Below are 22,824 nucleotides of genomic sequence, written 5' to 3' on the forward strand. Positions count from 1 at the left end.
CAAAATCCATCTGTTGTCAGTTTTGGGAACTAATTTTATCGAATCACGACCGACTTCATTGAATTTCAGAACAAAACACGCACTACAATAAACAATAGGCTATTACAAGAAGGCCATGACCTGTAGGATTGCTGCCATATTTAGAGCTCAATTCAATTTGTTATTAAAAACTCATTCTGCAGTGTATAATAATTTTCTGAGTACAGCTGTGCATTGGATATTCAAATCTACGAAACTTGAGGTGGTTTGATGACATTATTATCATTAGAAATTAAATATTATTATAGTTAATATCATGACGCATCTATTTTTCATTAATTGTACATAATATTGATGCAATATTGATGACATGAAAGTGAAACGTTTTGTGGTTATGTAAGTAAATGTAGAGAATATCTTAATTTAGATCTTCATTTCTATAATTTACTGAATGACTGCTATATATAACTACAAAACTTAAGTAAAATAATAATATTATTATTAAAAATCAAATATTTTTATACTTATTAGCCCAGTGGGGTTGGGTCTTTTTCATATACTTAATGGCGGTGTAGTGTGGATATTGATACGTGTCATTGTCTTCAGTATTGGCTCGACAGAGCGCAAAAATTACAGTTCCTAAGGAAAGATCAAAAGGTATTACTTACTGATAAAATAAGAGGCCTAGAAAATTGTGTAGTCTCCAGATCATTTCAGCAAGATCTCTTAGCAGGATAAAATGATTTTACGCTCTACATTTCAAGTTCTACATGCAGCAGCTATACGAAAATGCTATTGCTCGAAACCTTAGCAAACCTGACATTTTTTTAACTTTTGCCTACAATCCACAATGACCTGAAATAGCTACTGCTATCGTCCTGACATTGATACTTGCGTTTTCGCGTTGAAACTCAAAAACTGAAGTTGGATAGGTTCAAGAGAAAGTATTTGGCCTAAAAAAATGCATTCAGAGGGAGTATGTTTCATTATTATGGAAGCAAATAACTATCAAAAAGACAAGTATTCTTCATTGAAAATAAATCTGAAAAATTTTTATTTCAACGTCTAACGAACTTAGTTTGCAGCAGCATTTGCTGCACAAGCCACTAGTATCAATATAATAGGACCAAAAACACATAGGCCTAATTCGATGTCGTGACTATATTGCTACATTTCTCATCAAGAGTGTCACAGAACCTCTGCTTAAAATAATTACGAAACCCGAACATTTTTTCTACTGACGTGATAGTGCTGCACGGCTATTCTGTCTTCAAAGTATAGGAGTGTGCTTTCAATGAAGTGGTTACAGCAGAGTGGACCTGAACAATATTCACTTCTTAAAAGCCACTTTTTCATATAACGTCACTTCAGCATTCAAGCAGTCCAGTATCATAAGCCACACTATTTACATTTTCATACGATGATATTGGAATATCAATGTCATAACCTGCCTTTGTCAAAGCATATTGCAACATACAGTATGCTTGTACTTCGGTACAGAAAGTTTATTGTATGTCACAAAGTGAAGTCTGGTGATGAAGTGGCGATCAGGTAACTTTACTAGTGGTTTTTCACATGTCAATCTTACAAAATCAACGACCATTTGATATAGAGCTTATACCACAGTTTAGTATATACAGTTGCGAAGCTCAATACTTACTAAATATGCAAACATAGACAGTTGAAATATGCATCCATAGATAGTTGCTAGCCACCAGGATCGCTACTATCGCCTCATCACAAACTCTTTCCCTAGCAGACGATAAAATGTATTGTACTTTTGATATCGTGTTCTTTTGAAAAATTAACACCTTCCTTCCACTATTGAAATACGAACTACATAAGGTTTATATATTATTTTCATAAAGTATATATTATATTTTATAAACTCACCTTCCTGCATCTTTCGGAAGGATAACTCTGACCTCTTTTTCTTAGAATTTATAGTACAACAAATGTCTCCTTGTCCCATATTATTACTCAAATTATTGTATTTTGCCCATTTACAGTTATTACAACCGATAACGAACATTTCACAATTTACACAACTTTTCACAACAATGCGAAATACGGCATAGTCAATGCCTTTTCGATCTAGACCAGGCCGTAATATATGTTCGGGTTTTCTATTTCAGTGTATGGAGCTCAGTGAATTATTATATTATAACTTTATTGCGTATCATAGCTAAGTTTTATTTAGTGTGATGTGTCCATAAGTTCCCTTTACTTCTTGTTGCATAATATGTTGCAGAAATAATTACAAAACTGTGTTATTTTAATGTGAAGAGAATTTTACAAATGTTAACATAATCTTTTCCCATCAACATTTTAAGTTTAGGATGGAAGCTATTTTGAGAATTTATATTGTGATTTTAATATAGCACATCTACCTTCCTTGATAAAGACAGAAAATTTATCATACCACTCTTATGAAATTAGTGTACGTACGATTGTTACTTCGTCTCTTAGGTAGTAGATAAATACAATAATTCAATACTCAATTTTAGTATTAAAATACAGACAAATTGAATGTGCGGAGTGTCATACATGACATTATGCTTCATTATAATGTATAATTGTGAATTTAGGAATATAATATATAGTAAACATAACCTATAATATTTATTTCTGAATGGGAGGGCATTGGAGACCACTACAATTAGACAGAAAGGGGCAACTGGGACAGTAAACATAACCTATAATTTCAACATATCTAAATATTCGTGCGGTGCAACTGAAAATTACTGAATCGTGCATAAATAAATGTACAATAATTTCGCAATATTTAATCGAAATAAAGGCAGGTAGGTCTATTACACACACGAACAACGTAATTTTCACAACAAAAATAATATTACACCTTAACTCGCAAAGAATTATGTCTGAAGTGTCTCCTAATCATTGTTTTAAATTTTATTAATGCAATTACACTACATTTTTGAGAAATATATGTTACTTTTTATGCATTCCAATTAATTTATATGGTTGAAACGCCACCCTTCGTGATCGGGTTAAGCGAGTCACATGATCTGCACTACGGCCTGTATTAGATCACGATGCCAGTGACACAGTCTACTGTTCCTAGCGGCTAGCAACTATCGCGAGAAATGCAAAAAATCACCCCAAGCTTCGCGACTGTATATACTAGACTGTGCTTATACTGCCTAAAGTAGTTAAGAACACATCAAGAGGTTCGCAATATTTCATTGTTTGTGTTGATGGGAAATGTAGCAATATAGTCACGATATTGAAATATGCGTGTTTTTGGTTCCATTGTACTGATATTTTGTTTCTTTGCTTTACCAATGTTCTTCTCCTAGATCTTCAATAGCCGATCATTCAAATGACTCATGTGGTAAAGCGCGCAGTTTGCATGGGAATGACCCATACCACTGTTTTTGTGATCGGCGATTTATACTAAAAGCATGTTTTTGTGCGTTTCTGAGAGTTCCAGGTCAAGAACATTCCTTGTGAGCACAAACTTTCCTGCGATTCAATTCCGAGTATAGCGGCAACAGAATACAATATAGTAATAAAAAACATTGCATTCTCTTGATGCTAGAGGTTTTATCTCGATAGATCTTTGCAATTCAGGGGCTCACAAGCCAACATCCTCATGGCGGCAAATAAAAAAGTTATTTCTTCTTCCACCATATTTATAACGTCAAAACAAGTGCTTATAGAAATTTTGGCCACCTCGAGTGAATTTAAGCAGGTCGTCCAGAAAGTAAGCTTCCCTAGGAAGGAAAACACAATTTCATGGAAAGATTTGATGCAACAGATACAGCAGTTGAGCTATTGTTCAACAAATTCCCTACTGGAATTGAGACATTTGTCATACCGTGTGATCAACTTTTGTATCCCTGTGTCGTAGAAGTCTGCCACCTGGGATCGGAACCAGTGTGTGACAACCGTCTGCACCTGTCTGTCGATCCAATGTCTCAAATTCCAATTGAAAATATGGTGAAAAATACGTAGATCAACAATTGCTGTATCTGTCCCAATAAATTTTCCAATCAAATTGTGTTTTCTTTCTGTATACGAACCAGGGAAAGTTACTTTCTCGACGGCCCTCGTAATAGCGCTCGAGTGACCAAAATCTGTATAAGAATTTGTTTCGACATTATTAACATAGTGGAAGAAAAAATGAACTTTTTTATCTGCCCCCCATGACAATGTTTACTTGTGAGTGGAAAAGGGACCCATGGCACAGAAATTAAATTTTGTGGGAGAAGCATTTATTTCTCTGAGATTGTATCTTCGAATGAAGAAAAGGTATTTATGAATGCTTATCATGTCCGGTAGATACATGCCACAAGACTGGAAGTTCACAAAAGAGGTCTGGATGCCAAGATCTGGCGGATTATCAAAGAAACTAAAAATCAACAGCAATGTGGCATGGGCGTCTTTTCCACCGAGCCCCCCAATTCTTTAATTAGTCAGGCAAGAAAAATACATTCAACTAGTAGGTTATTTAGTGCAGAAGAAATTGGTGATAGCTGGATGGTATTTGGAGAGATGAGGCCGAAGATTCGCCATAGGTTTCCTGGCTTTCGCCTTACGGATGGGGTAAATCTCGGAAGAAACCCAACCAGGTAATCAGCCCATGCTGGAGTCAAACCCACGCCCCTGCGAAACTTCGGATCGGCAAGCAAACGCCTCAGCCGATTGAGCTACACCGATGGCTTATTAGTAGTTGTAGTGCTAGTATGTCATCTAACGCCTCAACGGAACACTCATTCTTATTCAACTCCCTGAGGAGATGTTGTTACGTATTTTATCACCCTCTACAATCCAATTACCTCAACCGGCCCTAAACTCGCGAACTCCAGGTTCAATGGTATCATGGCAAACGCTACACCACCGACGAGGAACGGGGAATGTCATGGTAGCACCATGAATTCAATCACTTTTAATCACGTAACACTGATAACGAGAAAGTATGTGTCATCTTCGTAACGCTCCTTCTGTTTTCATTAATCTGTAACAGCAATGTCACAAACTGCACGTTTTTAACTCTAACTGCAGGCGCTACAGTCTTTCGTACAGTCAAACAGAACCCACTCATGATTTTATTTTAACATTTTACTTACAAAATGCTTCAATGTGGTTAGTGGACTCGCTGTGATTCTCCGGAACTCACAGTATCTACTAACCTGCGAATAAAAACTTTTCCTTACTTCTCCTTCATTTATTTTTACAGAGGTCACAGCAGTTGATTAAGGCTGCGAGTCCTGAAAATAAAGGTGAGCTACTGATTAAATATTTTCCTAGTCCTGACGCCAAGTTAAGATCATAATTTTATTTGTAAACGACCACGACATAATTGTATAGAAAAATAATACAAAAGCAAGCCATGAATTAAATATAATTCAAACATGTAATTCTAAAATTCGAGGTTTTACTCCTTCAGGGAAGAATTAAGACTGTATTTTTGTACGTGTTATTTTCCTAAGAATAAACAGTAAAACATTTACGGTCGTACTCATAAACCGTGTACAGTTTTTATGCGAGACTTATGCAGGGTTGAGACAGAAAACGTTACTAATAAACCATGCATAAGCGATGAATGTATAAACAGTCTGTAACTATACAATGGGAATTGCTTTGCAGTAGTTATATACACGAAACCCTTGTTTAAGCGTTGTATATAGAGAAAAAATGGCCGCCCCTCTAACAGCTGTTCGTATCGACTGTAATAATTCATGATGATGGTCGCCTTGTAACCACAGAAGAACAAACCAAAGAGCACAGAATAATTACAATAATATTGCTGTAGCTTGTATTCTTTGACCAAAGTATAGTGTGGTAATAGATAAGAGCCAGTTGTACTATCGATACTTAACACGGCACACTAGAGCGCTCTACCAGATGCAATAGAGAACCTCAGATATTCTATTATCTTTCATAATGAAGTAATGACGAAACTATGACTGTTATACACGACGTAGGTAGTGATTATTAGTAAGGAATTTACACACGACTTATAAACGAGCTATTCGTTGTATAAGTATAACACAGTTGAACGTCTGTATATGCAGTTTTTATTAGAAAGACCACTACACTAAAGCTGTAACACTTTGATGATGATGATGATGATGATGATGATGATGAAACAACATGAAGAGCTGCGAATATTTACCTAGCAATTTAATTTAAGATTGTTTGAACCAAAATCAGAGATGTCAGTCCTACGTGTCCGCAGACTTTGCTCATGCTCATATTAGGACTACGATCTTCATTATTTAGCATATTTTATAGCCACAGTGAGTTGCTAAAATATACAGAATTGCATCATTCGAAAAAAAAAATAAGTTAAAGTACTTTGTTGAGCATATTTGTGTATAATTGACAATTTTATCCTGATATGACATATTTTAATGACATATTAGTCATATTCACCACATTTTTACCTGTCTATATGGAAAGTTGGATTCCTTCGTTCTGTGAATTTCTTACAAGTATGTTCCTTCATTTCCATGTGGTAAAAATTTAATACTTTCATATTTCCTTCCTCCCCTATTCTGTGGAATGTGCAAAAACAGGATCGCCCCTAAATGGTCACGAATCACGTCAAATATTTGCTATTGTTTTCATGCAGGTACAGAAAGGGGTGGATAGGCATCTCACTTGTAGCAACTGAATGGGGAAGTAGGGAAAACCACTTCCTTGCCAAATTTTAGAAAAAGAGAGTGTGTGTGAGGAAAGCAAAAGAGGTACAAAGGACGCCACAGCTAGGAAAATTGACCGTTTCTGTGTACAAAACTTTGTTAGCTGATAACAGACAATTATTTTCATTTGAAAATTTTTACAAGTATTCATTGTACACTGCAACTCAGGTCTCATAATAGACATATAATGAAAGTTTATGAAAATAAGTTAGCATTTTCTGTTTTGAGTAAAATTTATATGCCTAGAAATTTTTTAAATTTCACTTTTTTCTCTTCTGGTTTTCATCATAGATACAGTCTATACTTCCAAGGTAAACTATAATATATAAAATTGTTATGACATATTTCTGTGTTTGTTTTGTGATCTTGCCATGTCAAGAATTTCATTTCTGCTGCGGTGATATGGGATTCATCTGGGTTTTTTTTTTTTTTTTTAGTCCAGGTTTATCATACTACAAAAGCGTTATACATTTCTTATCTTATTGTTTCTGCACTCCAGACTTTATCACTCCAGTTATTTTTTAAAAATGTCATGCATTGCGTCCTATTCATTCTGACAAGGAATTGAGCATCCCAGGTAATTAAAGGTATTTACCTGTTCTATTGCATTGTTATTTATTACTATTTTGCTCTTGACTGATTTTCTTCCTTTGAAGGCAACAGCTTAAGTTTTGTTACTGAAAATGTTTAATCCATATTTTGCTGTAATTAATTCATATTTATAATGTATATAGATTTTTTTAACGTCTTCTGAATTTGCTCTTACGACTTGGTCATATATGCATATAAATTGTCTGAATGTTACTATTTTTTTATATTTTGATTCATTTTCATAACTTCTTGCTTCCCTCCTGAGCGTGCGCGTCTGTGTTGAATGAAGTGCACAAAAGCATATTCTACTATCCATGTGCAAAAAAGATTAATTTTCATCTTCCCTCTTGCTTAAAAAAGTCCGTTATGCAGACGCTTGTATTTCCCTATTTTAATTATGCTTACATTTTAATGATTGACCTTTCCAGCGACTACAAAACGAAACTTCAACGTGCTCATAATTTGTGTGTACGTTTTGTAAGCAATGTTCGTAAATATGATCATATTACTCCATCCCTGGAAGGAATATGTTGACTTAAACTAGAGTCGACGGCAATTCGGAAGGCGGTAGTCTGCTAGCGTTTGCGTCGACAGAGACAGAGAGGGCAAGGCAGTGTACAACACTGCCACATCGTACTTCACGCGCACGTGCGATGCAAATAGTGCAGGAGAGAATTTAAATTATCAAAAGACAATAATGACCAGGGAACGGATTTATATGGACTAAAAATATATGAAATATGTAAATATATATGTAGTTATTTTTACCAAAATATGGAATTAAATATGGATTTTTACCAAAATATGGAATTAAATATGGACTTAAAATTATAAAAAAATGACTATGTACGTTAAATATTGGTACATTTTAATCAAACTAAACAAAAAATATAATGGACGTACCTTATCTTCCAATGTAGTTTCAACAAAACACAATTTTTATTGTCTGTTACCATAACAATAGGTTACAAACATTTCTTTCAAGTGCTGAAAAGTGAATCTTCTTCTATTGTCTCTGAGGATAGATTTATACTGACTAAAAGAGCGTTCGACGTCACAAGAAGTAACTGGTACATAATTCAATTTCACAATGTCTGCTGGGGATAAGTCCAAGTTAATCTTCACTGTTGATTCACCACTCATCACAGCAACAACCTTTTGTAGTTCTTCATATCCAGGGTTTTTTGAAAGTACAGTGTCCACCTTAGCTCTTACTGCATCTGCAACTTTACCTCTACCACGATTCAGTTGTTCCACAGTACTATTTATAATTTCAAAACTTTCAGATAGTGAAAGGTGCCTATTTTGGAGACTTTTGAGCGTTTTTATGATGCATGAAAATGTATGCTGAATGTGAGCTAAGTCATTCTTCACACTTATGTCACAGGTAACTGTTTTCGCAGTATCAATTGAGACTGCATCTTCAGAGTCCAATGCAAGAAGAACATTGTTAATAGAGTCTATATGTTCGGCATAATATTCAACTGCTTCTAGCCATGTACCCCATCTAGTTAAAATTGGCTTTGGTGGCAATGGAATTTCAGGGTACATTTCTTTCAACACGTTAACTCTACTGGGAGCTTTGAGAAATACTTTTTTCACTGATGAAATCAACAAATCTACTTTAGGGAAATTGTCTCTGACCACTTCTGCCACACGATGAAATGCATGCGCCACACAAGTAAAATGAGTCAATTTAGGATATACAACAGATAATGCTTGTCCAGCTTTGACCATATAAGGGGCAGCATCGCTAATAAAGAATAACACATTATCGTACATAATACCCTTTGGCCACAGGATACCCATAGCTTCGTTGAACAGTTTAACTATAGTTTTGTTATTGCACTTTTCTAGAACATCACAATGTAAAAGAATTCGTTCAGAATATTGTTCACTTAACAAACCGATAACTACATTACCAACAAGTCTACCTTCTTTGTCGGGAGTCTCATCAATGGAAACCCAAATTGAACTATCTTTAATTTCATCTCTTATCTTCTGTATTGTCTCATCGTAGATGGATGGAGCATACGTCTTCCTAAGTGTTGACTCATCCGGGATTGTATGTTGAGTATATTTTTCAAGGAATTCCCTGAAGACCTTATTCTTTAGTTTGTAGAGAGGAATATCAGCAGAGATGAGAGAACGGCACAGGTCGATGTTAAACTCAGATCTTACATTCGATGTTGTTGGTTGTGTTAAAAACAATTGTCTCTGCTTGGAATTTAGTTGTTTGTTGGCCTGATGTTTACTAGTTGTAATGTGTTGTTGCACCAGGAACTTTTGTGTAGATGATACTGCACACTGACACAAATTACAAAATAATATTTTATTGTCAGTTGATAAACCATCTTCTTTAAATTCTGAAATGTAACTTGTTAGTTTTGATTTTAAATTGACTGAATGACGTACTTTTGGCATATTTACCGTCTTTATAGTATGATTTACAAAACTGAACCTATGTGTACTCTGACTGGCATTTAACTGTTGAGCTGCACAACTGAAGTCTGTTAAAAATTTTAAATTAAATTAATACAGTTTTGTAACTTACTTTCCCATTGTTGATAGGACTGCTAATTTTCAATTAACTCTGATGTTAAAGGGATTACTGAACATGTGTTTAAATCTCTATTGTTGAAATGTATTTTTAAAAGTTAATGGAATTTTGTTTTGTTTTATTGTTAAACCTAATATAATATGGACTGTTTTATATGAAATATGGAAAATATATGGAAATTAACGAAAATATGTACTAAACTCTAAAATATGGAAAAATATGGAAAATAAAAGTAGGATTTTTCAACCCTACACATTGTGAAACATAAAGATAATGCAAAATATAAATTATATTAGCTTTATAAGTAAATATGTATTTACATATAAATCCTTTCCCTGATAATGACCTTAGCCGTTGATTACTGTAAGCATGACACCAAAAAGCACTGTTTCCTTCACTAACAATATTCTTTGGACTGTTCTCAATCCCACACCACATGCTTCTGCAGTCGTTTCTTGCACGTTGGCAACGTTGCAGCCAGCATCAAGATGGTCGGCAGCGTTGTGCTCGTCAACGTTTTTAAAATAATTATAGGCCTACACCTTAAACAATATTTTCCGCACCTGTCTGTGCAATACTTGTTTCTTTACAGTCTCTTCTTCCATTTATTTATCTTACACACACACAGTAAATGTTAGTTTTACTTATTCAATGTATTGAAACACTCACTTGAATAAACGAACTTGGAAAGCACTTGTTACAGACTGATTCCGATTGGTTCTGCTATACAAGCTTGTGACGTCACATGCCAGAAATGCTACGACGCATATAGCAGCCGACCGCCTTCCGAACTGCCGTCTAGTCTTTCTAGATAAGAAAGGAAATTTACAATCACTTTTCCTCTTAGAAATTTTTAACTCTTCTATTCCTTCGTACCTGTCGTCTCGCTTCACTTACTTTTCTTCCCACCATAATCTGAACACACGCTCTCGCCATGAAACAATATTAAAATTACCATTCCATTGCACCTCCTCATACTCATCCTCTTTCACAATAGCACTACCAAGACTCTGGAACTCCTAGCATCAGGGACTGTCGAAATAAAATTGAATTCAAACGCAAACTTACTAGGCACTAGGTCAGTAATTGATTTCTTGTAAATAGTTCTCTTAATCTATCACGAAATATTTCAATATCCGGTAATTTCATCACTATCCAATTTTGTTACGATACTCTAGGTTTAATTTCTAATTCAGTAAATACAAAAAATATTCATTTGATCTAAACTTCTATGATAAATTGTCCAGCTTTCATTAATCAGATAATTTTTTCGTACTTTGATTTTTATTGTAATTGTAATTTTAATATTAATTGTAATTTTATTCTCCATATTATAGTTGTAATCCCCTGCTACAGTAGAGGGGCAGAGAAGGCCTGATGGCCTCATCTCTACCAGGTTAAATAAATAAATACTAAAGTGGGAGACAGGAGGCGTCCTTTTCTGACATACTGATAAGGATGGATTTTGTTAGTCTTTAATCTAAAGTCACTTTCATTTCATTGCGGATTGGATTCGTTTTCATTCTGTGAAATCTTGATTAATAATGTTCTTCTAATATCATCGGAAGCCTTTACATAATCCGAAAAAAAGTAAGCGTGTTTATAAATTGAACTCTCGTCTTCTTTCTAGTAATATTTACAGTCAAATCTTCAACTATACAAGGACGACCCTTCCTAAATCCGCACTACTCTTCATCTATACAATTTTCTGTATAAAATTTTAATTTCTCATTTAATATTTGGACAGAAATATTACAGCAGGAACTCAATATGATTATTCCTCTGTAATTTTTGGGGTCTTTCTGATTACCCTTATTGAATACTTTTAAAACTATGGCTTTTTACTCATTCTTTTGGTATTTTTTCCTGTATTTCAAAAAGCTTATTTTGAATTTTACCATTACTCCACTCCTAAGGATATACCCCTGGGTCGACCTGGTTGGCGAGTTGGTATAGCGCTGGCCTTCTATGCCCAAGGTTGCGGGTTCGATCCCGGACCAGGTCGATGGCATTTAAGTGTGCTTCAATGCGACAGGCTCGTGTCAGTAGATTTACTGGCATGTAAAAGAACTCCTGCGGGACAAAATTCCGGCACATCCGGCGACGCTGATACAACCTCTGCAGTTGCGAGCGTCCTTAAATAAAACATAACATTTATACCCCTGGTACTCATTTGTTAGAGGCTGCGTAACACCAGAGCCATTATGCAGCAGAGACCAATGGAGAAAATCCATGACCCCATCGGGAATAGAACGCGCGACCTTGCGGCTTTTCAGAATTACATGAAGGCTTCTAGCAAAAGCTAAAGCATAATCAGATTGCAAATATATTATTCTCCCACAGAGTTATACAGCAAGAAATTTCTATCGGCAAATTAATTCTCGGCTCCACAACTAAAGAACCCTCGCCTCACACCACTTCTACACAGATTACAGTGATTGACAGGCCAGTTAGGGGGAAAGTGTCTTGCTAAAACTTTCAGCTGTTGCCACGTTTGCTCTTGGCTGGACTCTAAATGTATTGTCTTTTGCAGATGGTTGGATTCTTTTCAATATACTATACTTTCTATTTAGGAACAAATTAAATCAATTGCATAATAATAATAATAATAATAATAATAATAATAATAATAATAATAATAATAGGTCATCACAGATGAACGACTCGTTAGCATGCCTATCATTGGATTAAGAAAAGTAAACAATATCTGTTGTTCTGCTTTCGTGCATTGAAATACACTTAGGGACAAAAAAAACCGGACACTTCTATATATGCTTGTATTTTGTTGCCAATTATTTCAAAATGAAACAAAACCCATTTAAACAAAATAATGTTTCATTTAGCACCTTATACGACATTTGAAAAAAAAATCTCTGATGAGAAAATTTACAAAAAATTACAAAGAGCGTATAACTATGGCATCGTTTGGTCTAACTGTTTTTTCATTTTATGGCGCCTTAAACATTAAAAATTCTTTTTAGTAACAGGTATTACCCCCTCTGGCTTGAATAACTGCATCCATACGTCTTGGCATGCTCTCAATTTGGTTAGCAATGTCTTCTTGAGGAATAAGTTCCCATTCTTCGCCAAGTGCTCGCCTCAACTCTTGAAACGATTCTGGTCTCGGTCGTCTATTCTTAACACGCCGTCCCAGCATGTCCCACACGTGTTCAATTGGGTTCATGTCTGAACTCCTTGCTGGCCATTGAAGAACATGGATTCCCACTTCTTGGAGATAATCTCCGACCGCATGGGCAATATGCGACCGTGCATTATCATGCATTAAAACAAAATTATCGCCTACAAATTGGCCAAATAGCACAACATGATCAGCCAAACATTCATTTATATACCTATCAGCTGTTAGTCTTCCATTTTCAACAAAAACCAACTCTGTACGAGCATCCGTACACAATCCTGCCCAAACCATCACTCCACCACCTCCATACGGCACATTTTCGGAAATGCAACACTGTGAAAATCGTTCTCCCCTCCTTCTCCAAATTCTTTCACGTCCATCAGGTGAGCACAGATTGAAACGGGACTCATCGGTGAACAGAACACAGCTGCACTGTCCATTTCTCCAATCCCTGTGATCATTTGCAAAACGCAGTCGTTCAACTCGATGCATCCTGAGAAGTCTGGGACCAGTTGCAGGTCTACTTGATATCAGTCCACTTGCTTTCAACCTCCTTCTAACTGTTTTGGCCGAAATTGGGCGTCCATGCATGTTAACAAATTGCTGGGCTACACTAGTAGCTGGCAGGTTGCGCTCCCTAAGAACTCTCAACACCATATACCTGTCTTCATTTGGATTTGTAGCTCTTGGACGACCCGAACCTGGTCTTCTGGTATATTCTAGGGTCTCTCTCTATACCGTTTTATGGCATCATGGGTTGTGCTTCTAGCCATATTCATAACATTTGCAATGTAACGTACACTGCGTCCATCATCGTAAAGGGCTACAGCTCGAGCCACATCTTCAGGCCGCATCTTGTTTTAAGACAAATGTTACAACCCCACTTAAACTCAGAAAATGTAAAAATAAAGAAATAACAAATGATAACGATAATGAAGCACAAAATGGTTGAGACAAAATTGTTATAGCTGAGACTCCGAGAGCAAAATTGGAATATTTGGTTGTAATGGCTTGTTTATAAAACAAAAAACAATCAACAATGTATACACATCTCCATAACAACAGATGGCTACCATAATATTGTATGAGAAGATAATGTTTTGCAAAATATCAGCAAATATTAAAGTGTCCGGTTTTTTTGTCCCTGAGTGTATTTATATTTAGTCTACTGTATATGCCATAGGCTAGGCCTAACAAATTTAGTAAACAAGATTAGGTTCTAACTTATAATAAGTTAAGTAACACTGAAAACTGTGATAAGGTGCACTGTCACATACTATTACAGCATTTTCAGGACACTATTTTCGAAAACTGCAAAGATCATTGTGATGATAAAGTCCAGGTACATCTGCCATTTTCTTGTAATAGCTAGAGCACCATCGGTGAAACAAAAACCCTCCACCGTGCACAATTACAATTCTGTCACCCTTTGCACCGGACATCGGTACCACACAGTTTTCGGAGTCGTCTGTTCAGTTTTTGATGCGACATATATACTGTCGTACCAGGTTTCGTCTAAATACATATCATCGTAGCCTTGTAAACGCAACGAGTACCTCCAGGCAGTGATGTTAGTGACTTCAGCTCTAGTGAGTTTCCTTATGTAAAACCCCATACTTCGCAGTAATCTGCGAACAGTACTTTTCCCATAAGGAAATTCGTAGTCAGTGCCACTTGCTTTCTCCCGCACAGCATGCACTTCACTATTATTATAGTTTATCCATGGCCGAAAGAAATTAAACATCGTCCTGCTGAGAACCACATCCACAACAGGCTGTTGCTAGGACACAACTCAAACCGTATAGTGCAGTGGCAGGGATATTCTTTCAAAAATGGAAAATTCACAACACAGCAATCTCGGCGGTCTCCTGGCGCTATCTTTGTTCACGGTTTCAATAATTGGGGAGCGTGCCAGTCAGATTTATGGCTTCCTCAACCCAACCCTGCAACGAAGGCCCTTTACTTGTGAAACCAAGAGTATAGTGCAGTGGCACGGATATTCTTTCAAAAATGGAAAATTCACAACGCGGCATCCTGGCGGTATCTTTGTTCACGGTTTCACTAGTTGGGGGAGCGTCAGTCAGATTTATGGCTTCCTCAACCCAACCCTGCAACGAAGGTTCTTTACTTGTGAAACCAAGAGTATAGTGCAGTGGCAGGGATATTCTTTCAAAAATGGAAAATTCACAACGCGGCATCCTGGTGGTATCTTTGTCCACGGTTTCACTAGTTGGGGGAGCGTGCCAGTCAGATTTATGGCTTCCTCAACCCAACCCTGCAACGAAGGTCCTTTACTTGTGAAACCAAGAGTATAGTGCAGTGGCAGGGATATTCTTTCAAAAATGGAAAATTCACAACGCGGCATCCTGGCGGCATCTTTATCCACGGTTTCACTAGTTGGGGGAGCGTGCCAGTCAGATTTATGGCTTCCTCAACCCAACCCTGCAACGAAGGCCCTTTACTTGTGAAACCAAGAGTATAGTGCAGTGGCAGGGATATTCTTTCAAAAATGGACAATTCACAACGCGGCATCCTGGCGGTATCTTTGTCCACGGTTTCACTAGTTGGGGGAGCGTGTCAGTCAGATTCATGGCTTCCTCTACCCAACCCTGCAACGAAGGTCCTTTACTTGTGAAACTTGTGTACGAGGTTAAAAACGGTAACTTCAGAAGATTGGTCACTTTGGACATCTTAAAAAGAGAGTTAAACTAATCATTCTTTATTTTATCAATCACCAGTACTATTAAGAGGCACTTTAAGTAAATGGTATGTTAATGGATCTTGACAACATACTTAATAATTGTTCATTTTAACTACCTAATCTGATGATGAAATACTCTATATTGTAGGAGAAATACAATCCCATGCAATGAGCACGATTATCACACAAACTTTTCTGCAACAATACACATTTGTCTTTTGTTTCAACAGCGCGCGTTCAGATATAAAGTTGAATAATAACTGTTCCGTTTGTTTCAGCTGCAATAAAGAAAGTACTCCAAGAAATGGATAAAGTAAGTACATTCAATATCACCATTTACAATGTAACTCTTGCGCCAATATTACCATGTGGTTACTTCTTTTTAATGCATTATTTTTACTTTATTGTTATTATTTCTATGTGTAACAAATACACAATTTATTATTTAATTGTTTATTATTAAATTATTATTTATTTATTCACTAATCATGACGCATTTATTTGCTTACGCAATATCTGTTTTTTTTTCACTCTGTGTTCGTCATAAGTTCGTAATAAATGTACATGAAATAATCACGTAATCGGAAATCAGATTATTACAAACACGTGATAACAGTTACTGACGAAAATTGTACTTCCCGCCATTTGTTAAGAAAAAATCCATTACTGAATATAGGCTAATTCAAGGCAAATCAAGGCCAAACTATATAAATTCGTAATTTATACTTACACGTCACTATATTTCAAAGTAAGTTGAACTTCAAAAGCAGTATGAAACTCAACAAATAAATTCGAAATAAAATCAATCCTACGCGTACATAAAAATGATTAGGGATCCGAAGTTCCGGGATTAACGTTGATAAACATATCTAAATATCAGATTTTGTATTAAACAACTTTACCTTGGAATTCAAATTAAAACTTTATTGAAATATTGCTACTGTATAAGTTTCTACATTATTTATTTACAGCACCCGAAGTATTTATGTTACAGTATTTATTACTTATGTCAGTGACTTGAGTGTATTGATTCGTTGTGCTTAAGATAGGCGTATGGTAACTCAAGTATGAAACGTAGTTCAGGCAGGACAACTTGCCTACTTTGGCAAATACCTTACTATAATAATACCGGACAGCTGTATACTATATAGCAGCATTGACGTGAGTGCGAAATATCACGGACTTGACATCTAGCGGAGCGGCGTGGAATTACGTCCACAAATACAAATATTAATTGAATAGTATCGTATTTAATGTAACATTATTTTATATCAAAGCTGCATATTATGAAAAATACTGCGTATTTGTTCTTTGCTTTAGTCAGACAATATCAATTCTGACATTAAGAATGAATTTACAATAACGCTTTATATACCCATTGCTGACAACTGCAAATATAAAAATGGTAGTAATCTGATCCTTGTAGTAATTAGTAAAGGCATGTGGACAACAATAAAACTTAATTTGCTAAAACCTTAAAATTTCCAGTATATTTTAACTTCTATTCATTTATTAGATTTAAATTCGAAAAAGCTCATATTTATTGTTCTATAAACACAGAGACAAAGGCATTAGGCCTAATAAAGAATTTTGTTGACTCACGTTTTATGACCTCTCGGAAATCGAAAGTACGATTTGGAGCAATTTGTAATGCTGTAATTGTAGCAATTATAAACAGCACATACCCATTCTGACATTTTAACACAGCACAAATTAATAAAACTATTAACTAGCCCAGCAACAATATACACTGCATTTGATCACACCTTGTTTCGCGAGTATCTCCACACCGACCGCTTAGGTAGCAGCACCAGCGTCATTCGCGCGCAGAACTGCTAGCTGTCTGGTATTATTATAGTAAGGTATTTGACATTAGTTCCAAATACTATGTCAATGCAAGAGTTAGATTTAGTTGATCCTTGGGAGAGATTGAAAACATAAGTATTTTTCATAAACTCAAACAGTTCCGCATTGTAATTATCTGTAGTGACTCCATTTGAACGTGTGGCCGGTTGGCTGCGCTGCTTGTAGCCGGTTATGTCCCCCTTCACTCTCCCGTCTGTCAGTGTTCCCGCTAAATCAGTTGAAGCCAAGTCTTTATGATGTACGTGTTTCAGCGTGTTAGTGTTGTTATAATGCCAAAAAGTCAGTATGCTTTAGAACACACAATATTTATGTATGATTCCTCTTGTAGAGAAATCAGACGGCGATTTATAGACAATTCCCTGCCGTTCGAGCGCCACACAGAGAAACAGTTCGTAATCTTGTGAATAGATTTAAGCGAACGGGATCCGTTCGGGAGAATGAGTCTCCGTGTTCTTACGGAGGGAAAACTCGACGACATCGGGCAAAAAGTAGAACAAAGTCCAAGGAAATCTCTGAGAAAACTTGCGCAGGAATCAGGAATTTCGGCTTGGAATGCCACTAAACTTTTAAAATTAATCCCCTAAAAGATAAGTATAGCTCAGGAATTGCAACCACACGATGGTCTAGGTACAGTTAATTTTTGCAATTGGGTGTTAGATAATGTTAATGATGACTCTATTGACCCGCATTTATTTTTTTTTACTCGTACTGACGAAGCATGGTTTTATCTAAATGGCCATGTATCGACACAAAACAATAGATACTGGAGTGCAAAAAAACCCGAGCTTGTACACGAAATGCCTTTGCATGTCCAAAAAATTGTTGTTTTGTGTGCTGTGAACGCTTACAGAATTATAGGGCCTTTTCTTTTAGTATACTGTGAATGGGCGGAGGTACAGGGATAACATAATCACAGCATTCCTAGAAGAATTATGGACGTTGAATGTACACAGGCATAGTTTCAACAGCTGCTCTGTCGTTACAATTAATAGAGGAAATTGTTGAAATAGAGTCATCATTAGGGGATTATGGCCAGCGCGGTCTCCAGATCTTACCGTATGCGTTTTTCATTTATGGGGAACTTTAAAAAATGAAGTGTATCGGAATAACCCGCATACGTTGGACAAACTGAAAGACAACATCAGAAGAGAAGTTTCCGCAATTTCAGAAGAGGAATTAAAGCATGTTAATGAAAACTTTCTTGAAGATATTAGAGATATGTGGCGGAACAAAGACATATTTCCAACATATTCTATGACAAGGTATGTGGTTATGATTTGCATCTATGCTGTTTAATTTTACTGAATATCCGCCTCCGCCAGCAAACAGCGTGCTTCCTGGTACCAAGCCGGCATACTGAAACACGTGGTCTCACACAAACTGATTTTGCCGGCATACTAAGAGACCGGAGAGTGAAGGTGAACGTAACCGGTTACAAGCAGCGTAGCGCAAGGCCGAACTAATCCCCGCCAACCGGCCACGAGTCCAAATGAAGTTACTGTATCATGTTTACGTTAAAGCAACCCGCTAAATACATAGGTTGGATAAAAAGTAATGGCAACACTGCTGTCACGTGACGATGGTGCGTTCGAGAGCTGCCAGCTGTGTGGACATGAACAAGGACTGTTAGATGAGTTAGTGCAGCCAGCGGCGATAGTACTCCATCAATCTACTGCAGTGTGTAGAACTTTGACTTTCATAAGGATAGTGCGAGCGCCCTAAAATCATGTTTACAAAACTAGAGCAACGTTCCTGGATCAAAATTGAAATGGCACGAGGTCGTAGTGCACAAGAATGTTTCCAGGGACTGCATGAAGCATGTGGCGATGCAGCGTTGCCATATCGCACAGTTGCACGATGGGTTAAAGCGTTCCGGGAAGGCCTTGTTGCACCGGTACCAAAGGGAAGGTGACGACTATCTTGGACGAATCGTCGCTATGGACGAAACCTGGACTCGCTCGTATGAACCAAACTTGAAACGCCAATCAAATGAATGGAAGCATCCCGGTTGTCCTCGTCCAAAGAAAGTGCGCCCTACACAAAATGCTGTGAAGGTGATGTTCATTGTGGCGTAGGATATTCATGGGCTAATACTGCACCCCGCTGTACCTCCAAGGCAGACGGAAAACGCGGACTACTAGAACATCCATCGTACTCACCCGATATGATCCATGCGATTACAATCTTTTCACCAAAGTGAAAGAACCACTGCGAGGGACCCCGTACAATACCAGAGATGAACTTATCCGTGCTTTAGGGCGGTCGTCAATACGGAACTTCAACAAAGATGGACGCGCTGATAGTGTACGACGCCTTCTAAACATTTGGCAAAAGGTAATAAATAAGGGGGCGACTATATAGAAGATACGTAAATGTTGTACCCCTGTGAATAAAGCCATGTCAGAAATATCGAACTGTTGCCATTACTTTTTAATCAACCCAAATATGATTGGCATGTCCCCACAACCTCTGCAAAAGTGGTCTTAATCCTAAGAAGTAAGACGAGGTTTAAAACGGTTTGCATGTTTGAAAAAGGTCCATTTATTACCGCATTTCTCTTGAAATATGTTCTAATTCATCTTTCACGGTTTAGCCGTAGCCAGCGGTTGAAACTATGCACAATTAGAAAAAGGTATTACATGACTTTAGGTTCATTTAGTCAATCTAAGATTCTTAAAAATAGCTATCAGTATCATCGTCATTAGTACTTTTATTGTTACTATCATAACTTGCAATGGGAGCACACATTCTTCCAAAGTCAAACCCATTTCTCATATTATTTTGTCAGCGCTTCATCTACACTGAGGTACAAGAGATGTATCTAGGGTCTCTAATAATGCCAAAGCCAGAATCTATTTATAAATAATAACAAATTATTGTGAAATACAAAAATTGGAGATTTATCCCTCGAAGAGGTGGAAAAATTCATATATTTCGGAGCAACCGTAATAAATATAAATAACTCTCAGGAGAAAATTAAACGCAGAATAAATATGGGATATGCCTGTTATTATACGGTAGAGAAGCTTTTGTCATCTAGTCTGCTGTCAAAAAATCTTAAAGTTAGAATTTATAAAACAGTTATATTACCGGTTGTTCTGTGTGGTTGTGAATCTTGGACTCTCACTTCGAGAGAGGAACAGAGATTAAGGGTATTTGAGAATAAGGTTCTTAGGAAAGTATTTGGGCCTAAGAGGGATGAAGTTACAGGAGAATGGAGAAAGTTACACAACGCAGAACTGCACGCATTGTATTCTTCACCTGACATAATTAGGAACATTAAATCCAGACGTTTGAGATGGGCAGGGCATTAGGAAGGAAGGGCGAATCAAGAAATGCATATAGAGTGTTAGTTGGAAGGCCGGAGAGAAAAAAACCTTTGGGGAGGTCGAGACGTAGATGGGAGGATAATATTAAAATGGATTTGAGGGAGGTGGGATATGATGATAGAGACTGGATTAATCTTGCACAGGATAGGAACCGATAACGGGCTTATGTGAGGGAGGAAATCAACCTGCTGGTTCCTTAAAAGCCATATTTTGTAAGAAAGTAAGTCACAAATTATTGTTATTGCAAGGTGATGACACACCAATTATTGCCACTTTTAACCATGTTGTAGACCTTATTTATTTTTTGCGTGTTCCAGGAAACGAATGCAGTGAGAAACGGATGAGCATTCCTGCCTCAACCAGTTAATCCCACTTTCTTCAAGAAAAACTGCACCATATGGGAAAATATTATTTTTGTGGGATTCTGTTTGCTTTGTTTTATCGCACATTTCAAGATTACGCACGAAATAACAAACACTTAAAATAATAAACTCTTATCGATTTATCAAATCACGTTCTTTATTTATAATTTAATATGTTACTGTTGCTATTAAGGTACAGTTTCTTGAATACTTGCGACTATACGATCACATTAAACAACCGTAATGGTACACCTTCATACACTAACAAAATTTATTGGATAAATTGTACCTATAAAACAAATATAACTTTCCAAGTAACTTATCAATTAATAAACATAATGTATCGAAATATTTCCTTCCCTTCTTCACAAAAGAAAGAGTGACAGGACTATATTTGGAAGGGTGAACAACGTTGGGTTCTTTCCTCAAGGACGCCCGCAGGATCCAATCTCAGCGGTAGCAAGATGGTTAGAAAATTAGACGAAATGGATAGATGAGGAAAGAGAAAACTGAACATGAAAAATAGCCAGTTCTGAAACCCAAATTACCTTGCGCACGCATTCATAGCTTAAAGCACTCGCTTTTGTTGAATGATTTACCGAGGTTTGAGAAAATACGTAGAGAAAAAAAGCATAAAAATACAAATCTCGCTACCCTCAGTGGGCGCCCTTGTCTTTCCTTGAATCCATTAACTACTTTCCAAACTTCCTTGCAAAACAGCTACAATGAAAACATGAAACATAAGTTACATTCTCCTAAACTTCTGGTGAATCCATTCTGATTATAGAACTCAAAATAGAATGCAACTGTACGACTGGATGAAAGTTCCTATAATCCTTCAATCGTACAATTTATAAATTAATTCAAATATCTACTTCAACTTTTTGGATTGCAAAGAATACTTTTGTCTGTAGATCACGAAATGAAGTTTCATCTTTTGTTTAGATGCATATTAAATTATTTCATTTGTGTCTTGCGTGCCTTTTTTGAATGACAACACAAGAAGTTAAATTTCAAAAGTTGGTACCATTTACAACATGACAAGGAAACAGAATTGAGGCACTCAGAAGCAAAGTGATACAAGTGACATTAGTAAGTTTTGAGATAAGTGACTTTGAAGTTGAAACGGAAATTAAAAAATCTGTTACAGGTCTATGTTGCTATAAATTTACAGTTGTATATGTTGGTACCTATATTTTTTAACTTCTAAACAGAAATTATCTATTCTAAAACAGGTTAGGTAAAATAGAGTCCTAAAGTCACTTGTATTATTTTGCCACGAAAATATTTTTGTGGAAAAGTAATATAAGTGCAAGGGTTTTCAGTATTTTTATATTATTTAAAACAAGAACAAGGATATTGCTTACAACATTGAAACATTTCTGTCTTAACAGCACTTGAGCTTTTTTATCATCATATGTGTCTATATAACCGAAAGAATCAATCAGTCTTAATGTATCCAGTTGTTTGCAGACAACATAAAGTCAACTATAGTCCACTGTAGTATTTTCAGTTCTTCTTTTTCATAGTAAATTAGGGGTATTTTGATCGGTGTTCATTATAGACGCCTTTTGCTAGTAGCCAGAGTTGGGGTGTAGTCAATATATACTGCAGAGATGTGTCTTC

The 22,824-nt window shown here is 36.5% G+C and overlaps 1 long non-coding RNA gene across 1 annotated transcript; it reads left to right on the top strand.

Annotated features, from left to right (window-relative positions):
* The first annotated feature begins 5,180 nt into the window (after positions 1–5,180).
* LOC138700968 (uncharacterized) lies at positions 5,181–21,346 on the top strand. Its single transcript, XR_011332414.1, has 3 exons — positions 5,181–5,225; positions 15,920–15,954; positions 21,154–21,346. It is a non-coding gene; the product is annotated as an uncharacterized lncRNA (long non-coding RNA).
* Positions 21,347–22,824: the final 1,478 nt, after the last annotated feature.

This window comes from Periplaneta americana, chromosome 6 (genome assembly GCF_040183065.1).
Source record: "Periplaneta americana isolate PAMFEO1 chromosome 6, P.americana_PAMFEO1_priV1, whole genome shotgun sequence".
Taxonomy (NCBI): domain Eukaryota; kingdom Metazoa; phylum Arthropoda; class Insecta; order Blattodea; family Blattidae; genus Periplaneta; species Periplaneta americana.